General features: G+C 48.9%; 1 long non-coding RNA gene across 1 annotated transcript; it reads right to left on the bottom strand.

Moving 5' to 3' along the window:
- Positions 1–7,543: 7,543 nt before the first annotated feature.
- On the bottom strand, positions 7,544–10,311 carry LOC121269776. The gene is made up of 2 exons (XR_005941410.1): positions 10,114–10,311; positions 7,544–7,811 (listed from the first exon to the last, which is right to left on the bottom strand). It is a non-coding gene; the product is annotated as an uncharacterized LOC121269776 (long non-coding RNA).
- Between the last annotated feature and the right edge of the window lie 1,348 nt (positions 10,312–11,659).

Raw genomic sequence — 11,659 nt, 5'->3', positions numbered from 1 at the left:
AGAAGGGCCGGCCTGCCTGGCCCCTCAGAACTTTAGTTTAAAACTTATCCTCGGTCTTCAACCTGCCTCAGCAGTGCCCACTTGTCCTGAGCTGCCGGTCCGCAGGCAAAGCCAGCAACATCCACCTCCCGCCTGCTGCCCTTAATTAGATGGTGAGTGGGAAAGTGGAACTGAGGTGAATTATGATCATATTGAATGTCAAGGCCATTTGTCCTCCTCCTGCTCCTATTTCTTATGGTTATATGGAGTGAAAATAGCCTCTATAAACTACTTTAAGGAAGGAATAATAACAGGATATGTTAAAATGATGCCCGTCTTTGACTAAAATTGATTTGGCACCAAAGTATTTTTTGCATTATTTATTTTTATGTAACTAGTGATTACTTAAAATGAAATGAACTTGTCCAGGTCACAGTTCTGGCACCAAATCATTTCACCATCTGATTGTAATCATCTTAAAGCAACAGCACATCTGTTCAAGTTCCTTAGTCAATTCACAATCACAGCGCAATAAGGATTTTTAAACTGCTTTCCACATAATTTGATTCATTTGTTGCAAATTCTAGAAAACCTCCCATTGTCAAATTGTTGCTAAAACCTCATTTGGTTTTAATTATCAATTGGGCTATAGAGTTTATCAGGTGTATTGATAGAAAGCTCTGCTGGGCCAAGATGTGAATTCCAATTAGAGTTTGTGAAAATCTGTCCTTTCAAATGTCTTGCAGTCCAGAACAGAGGCTAAGGTATAATGGCAGACAGCACGGAATGCAATACGCAGCTGTGTATCCGAGCGCAAGTCTTGCACACTGGGCGGAATCGTCCGAGATTTGCACTAAGTGTGGTAGTGGGCAGGAAAAAGGATGTTTTACCCACTGGCCACAATGGCGGGTTTTTGCGCCATATCATCCCAATCCTGCCTCATTAATCATACATTCCCGGGAAACACGCCATTTCACTGGCGGGCGGTCTCCGATTCGCCCGCCACGCTGTCACCTCACTGCTTCCTCACACAGGGCGCCATATTTAAAGTGCAGCCGTGTGCACATCCCTTAGTGCTTCCAGCTCAGGACGGCTGCACAGAAGACATGGCCCCAAAAGGCAAGACTGCAGACACCTAATTCAGCAACATGTCTCTGGAACGCCTTTTGAATGCCGCGGAGACCTGCCGCGCAGTCCTCTACCACCGCTCTGGGCCAAGGCCAACAAGTAAGGTCACCAATCCTGCACGGAAGGCGGTGGCAGTGGTGGTCATTGCCAACGCCCTGCAATAGAGGACTGGCACTCAGTGCAGAAAGAGAATGAATGGTCTCATCCATTCCGCCAGGGTAAGTCACTCGTCTCAGCACTCTCAGCTCACACACTCACAAACCCATCACACATTCACAGGGATCTCACACCTCAAGGGTTAACACCGCTAACTCTCACACACACCCTCACATCTCCATCGGACTCATATTCTCTGGAACTCGCATCCTCATCCCGTCCATGTCTCCGCTCACCACATGAACATTCCACGCAGTGCCACATGTCCTGCTCACACTCTCCCCACCTGTTTTCATGTAGGAGAAGCTGGCTCACAGCAGCAGGGAGAGGTCCCAGACCTGGGGTGCAGTGGCCCACAATAGGCCCCTTGCTCACTTTGAGGAGCGTGCCATCATACTGACTGGTGAGGATGTGGACTGTGTCGTGGCGACGGTGAGGTTGGTGGTGAACACCCATGTGAGGATCCTGCATCGCATCTTCTCCCGTTCAATGCAACTGTGAGTGCTCCCTCTCCTGTTTCTGACTCTGCTGCCAAGCACTAATTATCTCTACTTTGGTTCACAAGGAGCTCTGTCTAGCAACCAGTCAGTCCCTCAGCTCCATCCAGGTCCTCACCTCTAGCCAAGAGCACACCATATGCAGCCTGGAAGACCCATCACAGCGCTTACCCACACCCTCCACCAGCACAGGGACACACACCTCGGTGGGACCTAGATCTAGAGCAAGCTTGGGTTCACAGTCTGCTGGTCACTGCACAGACACGTGATGCAGCAGGATGAGGCAGGTTCAGCCGAGCTCCCTGGCATCCAGAGGACTGCTGGGGAAGAGGCATCTGTGAGGTCCGAGTCAGATGATGAGCCTCTGGATTTAGCCTTCCAACTCATCACGGAGAGTCAGCAGATGCGGGGGTGGCAACATCACGCAGAGCTGTCGGAGGAGTGCGTCTGCCAGCTTTCTGGTGAAGTGGTGCCCACATTTGTGTATGGAGGTCTCCATGGGTAGGATGGCAGATGTCATGGAGACCCTGGTTCAGCAGAACATGGAGATGCGTGCAGACCTGCACTGCGGTAGCCATGGGTGAGTTCTTGCAGTGGCAATGTGAGAGCGAAATGGGGCACCTCAACATACCTCCATGTGCTTCTTCCCCTAAGATGTCAGGCCAGGGCTCTCGGCAACCGAAGGGAGGAGAAGCGGCAGCTGAACATCCGTTGGTCATCCACTCAGGAATATCAAAGGCTGTCCTCTCCCTCTGAGTCCCCTTTGTCTGTGACCCCCACAAACCCATCCTCTGTCACCACAGAGGAAGCAGCCAAAGTACACAGGGGTCGCCAAGGCCCAAGGCCTCGGCTCTCCAGAGGACCCACACCGAAGTCATCAGGAGGCAACAGGGCCAACCATTGCACAAGCTGTCTCCACCCCTCCTGTGGATGTCAGGACAGAACCTAGGAGAAGTGGTAAGCCTAGAAGAGGTTGCATAAGTGGTTACACAGATGAACACATTTTGTCATTTTATAATCTGAAAATATATTCACTTTCATTGAGTAATGGTGTCTTTCAGCTTCATTTACAGGCTTCGGGTTTCCTCCCCCTACATCCCCCTTCACCACTTGCTGTTGACTTGCATGTGGCCGGCCCATGAGTGATTCTAGAAAGAGAAGCGTGTGTGTGGCAGGGCCATTCTGGGCATTATGCAAGCGCAGTCCCATGCACATGGATCCTTCCTCCATCGCACTCATCTCACTGTCCTGAGCATTTTCAATGCTGCCTGCTGGGGTTCTCTTTCAGTTGTCCATCTGAGCTGACCTGCTTCGTCCACCCACTGATCACACTCCCATGCAGCACCTATCCTGCCCAACATGAAGCTCCTTTCACTTTCAATTTTGCAAAATAGTACTGGTCAAGTATGTCTTTAGCTCCCAAGTCCTTTCACTTCCCCCAGTCACCCATGTGCTTGCCCCCATCACTGTTGACCCCCCCCCCAACTCCACTGGCAACACCTTCTCCCTCCCCACCATCACCGACCAACTAGAACCCTTTTCTTTCCAGGATATCCAGATGAATGTGCGTGTTCCCTACCTTCCTAACGATCCCTCTCCCATCCATATTGATCTATTCAACATCCTCCTTCCCACCCCTGGGGTCCGTGTTTCCCTCTGAGTCCCCCCCAACCACCCTCGCCATTCCTTCTACCGCTACTGTCGCACCTTCACCCTCCCACCCTACAGACTAATTCTGCCCTCTCTCATTCTCACCATTCTCTCCTACCATGCCCACCCTAATTTCACTTCCCAGGAGGCAGTCATCGACTCCATAGCCTCCTCCCTTGCAGCTCACCCCGTCACCGCCTCCTCCCTCCACTCTTACTCCTTCCTCCACCTGGGCACCTTCCTCCCCCTGGGCACCTTCCTCCCCTGTCTGGTTTCAACCAATTTCTTGGAGGGGGCCTAAAATAAGAGCAGATTGGGTGTGAGCCATTGTGCCACCAGATTGTTCCTTGTCCCTGTTTCATGTCTGAAAAATGGGCACAATGAGGATCATTTCGCTCTGTCCCATCATACTTCATTCTTCCATCTTTACATTGCTCTGGAATTTTTGACAATCTGCCTCACCAAAATTGGGGTGAGCAGCAACACCCAGATGGGAGAGTGTGTATGGCGATGAGTTAGGAAATGGTGTTTTTGGTCATCTCACAAAATGCGCTCCACAATCGCCAAGCTGGCCTCAATTTAGAGTATCATTCAGAAGAAGTGTGCCAGGTAGATTCCGCACCCAGCCCAGCTTGGAGCAGAGTGGGGATGGTGGTGTAGTGGTATTATCACTGGACTGATAATCCAGCGACCCATGCTCGTGTGACTGCGTTTCAAATCCCACCGAGGCAGCTGGTGGAATTTAAATTCAGTTAATAAATCTGGAATATGAAGCTAGTCTCAATAATAATGACCATGAAACTATCATTGATTGTTGTAAAATCCATCTGGTTCACTAATGCTCTTTGGGCAGGGAAATCTATCTGACTCCAGATCCACAGTAATGTGGTTGACTCTTAACTGCCCCCTGAAATGGCCTGATAATGTCATTCAGCTCAAGGGTAATTAGGTAACAAGTGCTGGCTTTGCCAGTGATGCCGCATTAAGAACACACCTTCTATGGCCATCAAGTCCTGATCTATGTCTTGTCTTTTTTCTGATCTGATAATAGTTGGAGTATACCTTTCATTACCCTTCCTGTTATTATTTATCTTAACTACTTCATGTGGTGGAAGAAGTGAGGGCCTGGAACAGAATAAAACCGAAATATAAGAACATAAAACATAAGAAATAGAAGCAGGAGTAGGCCATTGAGCTCCTCAAGCCTGCTCTGTCAGCCAATAAGGTCATGGTTGATCTGATTATGGCAATAACTCTACTTTCCTGTCTGTCCCCCATAACCCTTGACTCCCTTGTCAATCTAAAATCTATTGAATATAGTCAAAGACCCGACTTCCATTTCTCTTTGTGGAAGAGAATTCCAAAGACCATCGACCCTCTGAAAGAAGATATTCCTCTCCATCTTAAATGGGAGATCTCTTATTTTGAAACTGTGCCTCCCATTCTAGATTCCCCCACGAGGGGAAACATCCTCTCAGCATCATCCGAATCTTGAATATTTCAATACGATCACCTCTCATTCTTCTAAACTCCGATGAGTATAGACCCAATTTGCTCAACATTTAGGGGAGGTTACTTGTTTGCCCATGGAACAAAGTTCTTAAAGGGACAGTGTCAACGGTTGATGAAGTTTACAACTTTTATTGGCAGAAAAGTTGTTAGTTCTTAAAGCTGTATGGTCATTTCAAATCTCAAGCCTCACATATTTGGCAATGCAAGAACAACAGAAAATGAAATTTGTGCAGCTAGCAATTGATTTTGTGGAAAAAATAAGTTGTCAACAGGTCAAGTTTTAAATGGGAATTGGAACTGATCCCAGTTGAGCTACTCCCAGTCAACCAGTTGACCAGCTCCCAGTTGGCCATTTTGGCCACTCCCATTTTGTCAGTTGAGCTGCTCCCTGTTGGCCAGTTGAGCTGCTCCCTGTTGGCCAGTTGAGCTATTCCAATTTGTCCAGTTGAGTTGCTCCCAGTTGAATTATTTCCACTTAAGTTGTCAAGCTGGTTCCAATTGTGTCCAGTTAGCCTGGTTAAATGTACTGGTCCTGGTTGATCAACTTTTTTAAAGGAACACCTTGACCATGGGACTGGACAGGGGGTGGGGTGCTGTTGACAGTGAGAGCAGGGGATAGGAGTTTGGTAAGTGTATGTGGGTGGGGGGTGATTGTTCAGAGGGATGGAGGTTCTTTTAATTGAGGCCAGGAGCGGGGATTACAAATTACCTTGTTGAGACATTCTGCTGGCTGACTAACTCAATTCCAGTGCCACTTGAATCACTCAAACTCACCCTGCAGACTCCCAGGATCAGTCTCCACAGGGTCTCCTAGAAAATACAGAACTCAAGTCATCCCACATTGGACAAACAGTTAATGAACAATCCTTTAGAACTGAACTTCGTGCTTGGTGTTTGCGCCCAGTCGGCAGGAGCAGAAGCAGATGTGGAATCCGGTCCCGGACGCGGTTGCATTGCAAACACGATTTCAAGCTGAATGGCCAATTAACGTCCGCCCAGCATGAAACACGTCTTCTCATTGGTCAGGAAGGGCTGGGCAGGGGCGGGAGCCTGTCGGGCGCTGAGTCCAATGGCGATTTAGTGGGCACTTTAAAACCGGCAGAAACAGCTCCCTGAAGACTGCCGGGGGAGAATCTTTGGAGTCCATCCAGGAAACCATTTCTTTCGAACAATGGCCTCACCAGTGGTTGGAGATGTCAGGCGGGAGGGCAAGTCGGGTGGGCACACGGACCTCCTCTACATTGGAGAGACCAAACGTAAACTGGGTGACCGCTTTGCAGAACACCAGCGGTCTGTCCGCAAGAAAGACCCAAACCTCCCTGTCGCTTGCCATTTTAACACTCCACCCTGCTCTCTTGCCCACATGTCTGTCCTTGGCTTGTTGCATTGTTCCAGTGAAGCCCAACGCAAACTGGAGGAACAACACCTCATCTTCCGACTAGGCAATTTACAGCCTTCCGGACTGAATATTGAATTCAACAACTTTAGATCTTGAACTCCCGCCTCCATCCCCACCCCCTTTCCGTTTCTTCCCCCTTCCTTTTGTTTTTTCCAATAATTTATATAGATTTTTCTTTTCCCACCTATTTCCATTATTTTTAAATCTTGTATGCCCTGCTAGCCTTTCCACCCCACCCCCACTAGAGCTGTATCTTGAGTGCCCTGCCATCCATTCTTAATTAGCACATTCATTTAGATAATATCACCACCAACACTTCTTTGTTCCTTTGTCTGTGACATCTTTTGATTATCTGCTCCTATCACTGCTTGCTTGTCCCTACAACCACACCACTCCCCACCACTTCTCTCCCCCCACCCCTCCCCCCAACCTTAAACCAGCTTATATTTCACCCCTCTTCTAATATTCAATCAGTTCTATTGAAGGGTCATGAGGACTCGAAATGTCAACTCTTTTCTTCTCCGCCGATGCTGCCAGACCTGCTGAGTTTTTCCAGGTAATTCTGTTTTTGTTTTTGATGAGGCTTACAAGTTCAAATAAGCAACAAGCAGCAAATTATCTCCTAAACTCCTCACTACTCACAATGGCATTGCTGCTGACCCTTTTTATCCCGCCCTTGAACAATGGCCTCACCAGTGGCAGAAGACGTCAGGCAGGAGGGCAAGTCGGGTGGGCACACGGCCCCCCATTTCTTGGATGAGTGCCTCGCAGTCCTTGTGGAGGAGGCCCTTGGATGAGGTGTCGTTAAAAGTGGGCTGCCCATGCAACAAGCACGAAATCGCACGGGCAATGTAAAGTTGGGATCAATTGCCTTTTTAATGGCTTTAAGTGGTGCTTTAATTATTGGCGGACACAGCTCCGACATCCACGCATACCCGCTGACCTGAAGATTGCTCGCGTGCAAGCTGACGTCAGGATGCCCGCCCGATGTCATCTTGCACTATTTCACATCCATTCAGATTGGGCGCGCGCCCACCCGCGAGATGTAAAATTCTGGCCTTAAAATATGGGATGGCTAGTCACCCTGCAGCTAAGCAGGCAGAACTTGCAAAAGGGAAAACAAATTCACTCCATTCATATAAATACAACTAATAAATGAAGAAAAGCTACCAATAATGAGTCTGTGTGTGCTGCAGTAAAATATAACTCGACTGGAATGCACTGCAAGTTTCAAATTTTATTGTGATACATAAAAACACAAAACCCATGATACAAAAACGAAAGAGACATTGCAGGACCGGAAAAATAAATACAGTAAAAGTACAGAAATGTTAAATTGCAGCAGTTAATCAAAATACTGAACTTAAGCATTTACATGCAGAATGCTTCACTGGATATTTTTGTTTCTTCTTTAGGTCCTGAATCTTCTTGGATATAACTCTTTCTTGAAAACCTCCTTCCCTGGGTCTGGAGGTGGCGGGAGAAACATGCTGTAAAGTAAAAGGTTTAGGCTTCAAATTAGTTGGGGACTTCCAAAACAGGTGACAAAACATCTCCAAGACAACCTCCTGCTGCAAGAAGTTGTATCCTGTATGTTGCCTGCAATAAGACAGCCCGTCAGTTCATCAGACCCATAGATCCCAAAAGCCAAAGTCTTAGGCCAGAATTTTACATTCGGGGGCTGGCTGTGCGCTCCACCTGACCGATAAAATATCACCAAATGACGTCGGGCATGCTTCCTGACGTCATCGCGCACGCACTCAATTTCGCAGTCGGCAGGCCCGTGTGTGAATTGGTTCCGCGCCCACCAGTATTTAAAGGGCCAATGAAGGCCATTAACAAGCCAATAGGCAATGATTTTACACTGCCCGTGCGATTTTTACCTTGTCGCATGGGCAAAGTAGGAATCATATTTTAATCATTTCCTCATCCACGGGTGGGATAAAAGGCCACCGGAGCTGCAGCACTTTCTCTGTCATTGCCGGTTCATTGCTGTGTGAGTACAGAGTTGCCCCAGAGCTTCTTTGCATCTTGTTTGATTGTCAAGCCAGCCTTTCAGTTTCTCAGGTCCTCATCTTCCCTGGAAGGTTCCCCTGAGTATTGCAGCACTGCTTCTTCATTTTCAAGGCATTGCTCCTCAGCATCCCATCTAATGGGGATACTGTATTCCACTGGTGGAACCTCCTCTGAAGAGGAAGAAAGGGGCAGGTGGGAAAAGATGCCAGGTCCGCACGGGCAGCATCCCAGAAACAGTCCTTTAAGAGGAGAAGCACGCGTTCAGTTGGTGCAGAGCTAGCGGGGAGGCCAAGGCGGGAGGGCATGCCGAAGACGCCACTACCCAGTGTGTTCAGGCGGCGCTCCAACTACCTCCAGATGGTCCACGGTCCAATGTTGCAGGAGACTCCGCCTCTCCAGGGACACAGTTACAGCAATATGTCACATGATAGGTCCAGAAATCACCTCCAACTGTGTGGGTGGACACCCCATGCCGGTGGCTTTGAAGGTCACAGTGGCCCTCAACTTCTATGCCTCCGGTTCTTTTCAGGGCTCAGTGGGGGATCTGTGCGGTGTTTCTCAATCAGCTGCACACAGTTATGTCAAGCTCATGACACGTTCATCCACTTCTGGACAGACGAGGCAAGCCAGGCGGAGAGGGCATGAGGCTTTGCTGCCATGGCTGGGTTCCCCTGCATCCAGGGTATAGTAGATTGCTCTCAAGTGGCCATCAAGGCACCAGCAGATGAGCCGGGAGCTTTCATAAACAGAAAGGGGTTCCACTCAATCATTGTTCAGATTGTCTGTGACCATGGAACATAGATTCTCCAAGCTTGTGCCTGTAACCCTGGGAGCTCACACAATGCTTATGTCTTGTGGGAATCACAGGTACCAATGCTGTTTGTGGCTCTTGCATGAGTGGATAGATGGCTCCTGGATGACAAAGGCTACCTTTGAAGAGGTGGCTGATGACTCCACTCCGTCACCCAAGAACTCAGGCTGAGGAGAGATACAACAGGAGTCAGGCCTCCACAAAGATGGTGGTGGAGGACAATCGGGCTGCTATAGATGCGCATCAGATGCCTGGACCTGTCAGTGGGAGCACTGCAGTATCCTCCAGAGCGTGTCTCCTTCATAGTCATCGCATGCTGCACCCTGCACAACCTGGCTCTATCAAGGGAGAACCCTTGAGGCAGAGGAAAGCGAGGCAGCCCCATAAGCCAGGGAGGATGACTCAGAGGAATAGCCTGGGCAAGTGCAGGGTGAGGACCTCAAGGCAAAGGACAGGAACCCTCATGGAGGCAGGGGCAACAGGGATGCTTTGATCCAGTCAATCTTCTGCTAAGCATCCAAGACATCAATGCCTTGTCAAGCCAATGACACTGTCTCCTTTGCTAACAATCAATAAATGAGAACCCAACCCAGTACGCCAGCACCACACACCATTCTTTTACAAGCCTGTGCTGCATCTGGCACCTATTTAAACCATCTAGCCAACTCAGCCCATTTAATTTAAATAAATATTTATATTACTTCACATGAACATACAAAGAACAAACAAAGTGTCCATCCCTAACATTGATAGTGAAATGTTTTGAAAATTAATTCTAAGAATCATTACCTTGTCATCAATTGCAATGTACAAATGCTCACTGGCCTCTTTGTGCTGTATATAGTGGGCTAGTTGACTTTGCCTGGGTGGTGCAGGCATCTCCAACACCTGCCATCTGATCTCTTCACAGGCGTCTACAGGTCAAGAACAACTTAATAGCATTGCACGGCACATTTTAGATTTACCTGTCTAGTTGTTTGGGGCACTATATCAGTCAAATGGTTTCCATGATTCACAAATCCTCTCGTCCCTTTTGATGAAAAGGTAGTTTCCTTGTATCTTTGAAACGTTACCAGTGGGAATCATAGGAAGCTTACGGGCCAGAAGGAGACCACTTGGCCCATCGTGTCTGCGCCAGCAGAGAAACAAGCCACCCAGCCTAGTCCCACTTTCCAACATTTGGTCCATAGCCCTGCAGGTTACGGCACTTGTGAGGTGCCTATCCAGACACCTTTTGAATGAGTTGAGAGTTGCGGCCTGTACCAGACACCCAAAACCCTCTGGATGAAAAATGTTTTCTCACCACCTCCCCCCACCCCCCCGCTACCCTCTGATCATCGACCTATCATTTCCCCGCCCGCCCCCACACTTCTGCTAAAATATCGAATGAATCTCCAAGGAGAATTGGCTGCATGAGGATGAGCTTAGAACTCAAAATCCACTTTCTACTCTACTTCTTGCAGTCTACCGCTGTTTGATGGGGTCCATTGCACCACAGAGGGGTTGACGTTGCTGACGCATTGTATAATTATATATAATTGCTGTACAATTCCACAGGTGTACCGTTGATCGAGGAATTAATTAAGGCAAACGCTGGCAGGCGCTGAAGAATTAATTGAAAAAATGTGACAAAAGAGCAAAGATGCTATTCGGATGTTTAACGAAGTGATATTAAAACAGCTCCATGGCCTCAGACCTGCCCCGAGTAAAACTGTCAAATCCTCGTCTCCTCCCCCCGCTCCGGACGGACAAAATTCAAATCAAAGCATTTTTCCTCCATAACCCAGAATGCAACACTGCAGGGGCTGGGACACACACACACACACACACACACACACACACAAACTGGTGATTGACAAACACCATAGCCAATCAGAAAGCGGGTTTTGTAGCGGGCGCGGCCTCCTCCTGTCACCCACATTGCCGCCTGCACAGACTCCAGGGAGCTTGGGGCTGCTTCATTGGCCCTCCCGCTCCCGCGTGAGGGCCGCCCCTCCCCCCCTCTCCCGCTCCCGCGTGACGGCTGCCCCTTTCCCCCCCCCCCTCCCCCCACCGGTGACGGATGCCCTCCCTCTCGCTTTCTCTGCTTCCCTTGCCGCTCTCCGTTATGGCAGTCCCCACCCGCCTCGCCCTTCCCGTCATTCGACGCCTCTCTCCCGCTGCCTGCCGACTTGGTCCTGATCGCCGAATCTCTCGTTGGGGGCCGCCCGCCCCTTTCTGACCCGCACCTCCCCAGCCGCTCGCCCTCACTCAGGGATCAGGAGGCGAGTGGCCCCAACGAGAGATTCGGCGATCAGGACCAAGTCGGCAGGCAGCGGGGGAGAGGCGTAACCAGTGAGAGGGAAACTGCAGATTCCCACCTTGTATTTGTATGTTTACTTGTAATGTTCAGCATTTATGTTCATAACTTGTATTTGTTTATTTCTTATGTACATTTTTTTTCAAAATGCATGTCTTTTTTTAGTTTTGGTCCACTTATATGTGCCACTTTTCAAATGGTTCTTAATTGAT

Source organism: Carcharodon carcharias, chromosome 26, assembly GCF_017639515.1.
Source record: "Carcharodon carcharias isolate sCarCar2 chromosome 26, sCarCar2.pri, whole genome shotgun sequence".
In the NCBI taxonomy this organism is placed as follows: Eukaryota; Metazoa; Chordata; class Chondrichthyes; order Lamniformes; family Lamnidae; genus Carcharodon; species Carcharodon carcharias.
The sequence above is the reverse complement of the archived record's forward strand: the minus strand, read 5'-3'. Positions and strand labels throughout refer to the sequence as shown.